The following is a 5,124-nucleotide window of genomic DNA, read 5'->3' on the forward strand; positions in this document are numbered from 1 at the left end:
AAAGGCAACTGTTTTAAAGTATTATTCCATTGCCTCTACCTCATTGTTTGGGAGAATTAGAACTAAAGCTTTACCATTCAGGGATGTACAGCTTAGAGGCAAGAGGAAACACTGTGGTTAAAACACTACCACTTCAGGCCTAATAATGAGGAGAAACATATGGACTTCTCCTGGAGCTATGGAATATATTTGGTGATAGAAAATCAGTGGTGTAACTTCCTGCCTGGTTGGATGGTAGTCAGGCCAGGACATTAGGTAATCATGCATATGAACAATTTTTTCACCTTCTTGGCTTTAGCTACTTTTGGAATGGTAGGGTGTAATAAGCAGTTATATTTTGAAAAAAAATACCTTCTAGTCCGAAGAGTTCTGTCTGAACTGTTCGTCTCCATATAATCCCTTGTAACTAAGATTAGTTTTGCTCCAGTAAGACAATCTATGCTGTCAGGGTAAGACATTCTGGTTGGGCTGTTCCTATACGAAGCAAGGGTAAAAGGTCAAGGAGACATTTGTGCCAGCAAGACCTCATTTGGGAAATTTTAAGCTGCAGAAATTTAGAAGTAGCTCTTAAGCAAGGCTTACTTTGAATCCATTAGCTCCACAAAGCTAAATCAGTTAATAAATAAGTACTTGAAAATCCATTACCTTTGCACCTATCTATAACGGCTTCAAAGTATGATCAAATTTCAAATGAAAAAGATTTAAAATAGTCATTTACAAAAACTTGCAAATGTGAGCAATCGAACAAACAACATAAGTTTTTTCCACCATACACAGAATTTTACAGAAATAAGATGAATAGCAATTTTGGGAACAATAAGGTTTCCTTGTTACAAATAGGCAACCAAGGATATATACCTGTCTTAAGATTGCATCATTGATTACTTAAGTTTATAGGATACTACATGCTTCAGCAGCAGGTCTACCCGAATTACAATACAGAGATTTACATGCCTCTTGCACAAGGATGATATGAAAATTTGTGAAGTATTCCATATTTTTCATTCTTCAGATGCAAGAAATGAAAAACTGTTATTCAAAAGTTGATTACAAATATACAAGTGTAATAATATATGTAATTCATAGAAATAAAAGTTAGTTTGACATCAGTGTATTCAATCTTCACCATTTTAGAAAGGCCTTTACATAGCATAACCTTTATAAAACTTTTGAAATAAATAACATTGTCATTTTATCCGAAAGAAATAAAATTCTCTAAGGACCTAGGAATTAAAAGAATCTTAAAATGTTTCTGTATGGAATTCAATCTGAAAGGACACATTTATTAATGAAGGTATGTATTATAAAACAATGTCGAATTCAAAGTATTATATCTAGGAGCGAATGAAACAGATTATGGACATTATACAAACAGAATACTAAACATTTTAAAATATACTTTTTCAGACAAGCACCAGAAATATCTTTAGTTTCTGTAATACTCATTTCAACAGATAAATTAAAATTTTTTTCGGATTTAAAAAATCACAAACTCTATAGAAATCATTATAGATGTATACAAACAACTAAAATATATTTTGACATCAAAGTCAGGCAATTCACTTGGAAGAATACCATGGAATACATGAATTTTTAAAGTAAGGTATTGCTGTTTCTTTGTATTGTGAAAATATTTTCTATGGTCACATAGGATGGACTGGCAATTTTGAAATTAAAGAAACTTAACTGATCCATTAGGACTTAGGAGAACAATTTGTACAGCTTTCCACAACTTCAAAGAGGTAGTGATACATACTTATCCTTTTGGCAATATCAAATTCAGTTTCTTCCAAGTTGTGCTTCAGAACTGACTTGATATAATGGTTCAATAGAAGGAGATCCAGCGTATCATTGCTATATCTATTCCCAGCAGCAAGATGCATGGGGGTCAAGAGGCCTTTAACTTGGCCATTGGTATCTGCATGATGATGAAATAAAGAAGCCACTCTGTTATTATTCCATGTATAAGTACTGTGCAGGGATGTCCAGCCATTCACAGTTATTGCATGAATATCTGCCTTGAGCCACCAACTCATGGACAATATCTAAGTGTCCACTGTAGGCTTCTCGATGAAGAGGGGTATACTCATCGTCATCCCTAGTAATCACATGAGTGACCTTTTTGGAAAGTAGTCTCTGCACTCTAGTAAGGCGATTATTTTCAGCAGAACAAAGAAGAATTTTCCTTGGATACTATTTCATTTTTTTTTGCAATTGATACCATTTCTCACTTTTTCATCTTGTTCCTCAACTTCATCAGAATTGCCTAACCAGAGACTGAGTGCCAGTGAGAATGAGCTGTCCATGTATTTCCCCAATAGTTCACATTGGATGAAATGGTCAGAAAAATCTGGTGAATTTGCTGCATCTGTTTTTTTCACTATTATTTATTTTCTCTTTTTTCATTTTTACTATTCTAAATTATTCTAACTGGAGAGTAGGGAATTGGTAGAGAGCAGAGGAAAGATTTTCCTCCGTATTTAAAGGTACAGACTGAAAATGAGGACCAGTGTTGTCTTCTTTTGCAGCTTATTCTAAGAATGAGAAAACAGGAAATAATATCTTCTATGTAAATGAATTGGGATATGGCAGAGCAGAAAGTGAAATGATGCAACCAAAAATATAAAAGCAAAATAAATTATGATAATTATGGAGCAATCATATTACTTATAAGAACCATGAAAGGGAGAGAGGAAGAGAGAGAGAGATGTGCAATGATTTAGCTAGCCACAAAATCCATCCCTCTCATCAAATTATAGAGCAAATAAATTTATTTTTTAAAAGAGATGGAAATAGAATTTAAAATCAGATGTCTCCATTGTTTTTAATTATATTCTTATTATCTTAAATACTTGTACAAGGGAATTTTCATTCAACATATCAGTTTTTTAAAGTAAAATGGATCTTTATATAACTTTTCCACACCCTTCCAAACCTCACCCCACTTTAATTTTTTCTAGTTTCATACTATCTGTATTGAATATTATACCTTCAGGCTCCTCCTCCATAACTCTCTTTATTCCTTCCTTTTGACTTCCACTCACATATTCCAAGTGATAGTTTCCTGGTATTCATTTTGTTGGAGTAAAGTTCAATTTTATAAGAAATTACACCTTTGAAATACTCCTCTGCAAATAGCATGCTTTGGTTAATATTTTTGTGTAAACTTGTATAAATTTCTAGCTTCCAAATATGGCTCTGACTTAGTTCCATTAATATATTTTTAGATCTATCCATTTCGTTGCAAATAATGTAAAAGTCTTCAAAATGGATGGGTTCAATCCAATTGTGTATATGTGCCATTCTTTCTCTAATCATCACTCTGCCAAAGGGCATCTGGGCTGTTTCCGTAACTTGGCTACAGTGAATAGTGCAGCAGTGAACATGATTGTGAAAGTGATTTTACTGTTACGTTTTGGAATAATTCATCACTTCCTTTGTGGGAGCAATACTCTATCCAGTTTTCCATAATAAGAACATCCTTCCCTTCATCTTCATCACAATGTATTGCAAGTCCTCAAAAACACACTTACCCCTACACTTACCCCTACAGGTCTCAATAAGCTAAAACACCACTGTGCCCATATTCTTTCAAAACATTTTTTTCATAATTGTACATATAATTTAGTGAGAACCTTCTATGTACTTTCCTAATGTGGGAATGAGGGACATGACAGAGTAAACGTAAGAAATATGCAACTTAATTAGCTATTATCATATTTAAAATCATGTTCAGCTCTAATTCATAGCCTCACATAATATTATTTTAATCTTTATTTGATTACTTCATCTAACCCGTAAATTATATCAGGTGAGTTAAAAGCAAAGGCAAAAAGTGTGGTTTGATTTTGACACTCATGTGTGAGGATGCACAACATGGGCAAATAAATGGATTGGAATTAATAGCTCTTATCCATTTTGTTAACGTAGAGATGATTTTCCCAACCTGATTCTTGAATTCTTATTCCATTCAACAACAAGAAACATGTGATAATTTCCTTTGTTTTGCTCCTGATTAACTTTTTTTCCATTTTATTTTATAATGGATGATTTCATAAATTTACTGTAGATACGAAAATATACTAAATATTTCTATCCGTATGCATTGATATATACATACACACATATATTATGCAGGTTATATGATAATGTATAATTTCAGTTACTGTACAATTTACTAAATTATTAAAACTATCGACGGCTCATGCCTGGCATCCTGGTTACTCGGGACGCTGAGATCTGACAAACATAGTTTGAAGCCATCCTGGGCAAGAATGTCCAGGAGCTTCTTATCACCAAACAATCAACAGAAAATCAGAATTGGAACTGTGGTTCAAATAGTAGAGTGGTAGCCTTGAGAGAAAAATCTCAGGGATATCATCCAGGTTCTTAGTTTAAGAAGTACAATCTACCCTAATAAAATCCATTTAATTTACACCTGTGTAATTAAAGTATTTCCATCACCCAAATGCACAACCATGCTCATTTGCAAGGTAACTCTGTTTTGTCTGAAGTACCATAAAATATTTTCACTTAAGGTGAAAGCATTGGAACGTGGGTTCATTCTATCTCTCTCATGCATTTTTCCACTCAAATATTCAAATGTTACAATTATTCCAATTATTTAAAATAATAGCTTTTTACTTTAATACCCAAATATTAGAGTTTGAATTGAGTGTCTTGTGCCCCCTAAATGGGTGCTCTTACCACTTTGTCATGTCCCCAGGGCTAAATTATCCTGATTATTTTTCAGATCCTTGTGTATGACCTTGGGCTCAGTCCATGTTATGTTATTCTTCCTGGAATTTAGAATAATAGGTGCATGGCATTGTGTACTGATTTTTTTGTCCAGTCTGGGCTTTAACCTCTATCCTCTGAAGAGTAGACTCCCATGTAGTCAGGATTTTCATAAGTTTCTGATAGCTGATGTTTTTTTAAGTCTTTGAATTTCCTGCAAGTTCTTGACTACTGAATTAATTTGTTCTCTTGGGTTGTGTTGTTTCATTTGAATGTATGTGTTGAGTTGTTCCTCACTTGTCCTTTTGTTTCTTTCAATCAAGTTCTTACCTAAAATGCTGAGAAACCAATTCTTCTTTTTCATGATAGTCAAGGTGAACATGATTT

At 33.5% G+C, this 5,124-nt stretch overlaps 1 pseudogene; it reads left to right on the forward strand.

Annotated features, from left to right (window-relative positions):
- Positions 1 to 905: 905 nt before the first annotated feature.
- LOC138834481 (U6 spliceosomal RNA) lies at positions 906 to 1,002 on the forward strand (annotated as a pseudogene).
- The last annotated feature ends 4,122 nt before the right edge of the window (positions 1,003 to 5,124 follow it).

The sequence above is a fragment of the Dipodomys merriami genome, unplaced genomic scaffold (genome assembly GCF_024711535.1).
Source record: "Dipodomys merriami isolate MVZ:Mamm:240054 unplaced genomic scaffold, mDipMer1.0.p SCAF_216, whole genome shotgun sequence".
NCBI classification, from domain to species: domain Eukaryota; kingdom Metazoa; phylum Chordata; class Mammalia; order Rodentia; family Heteromyidae; genus Dipodomys; species Dipodomys merriami.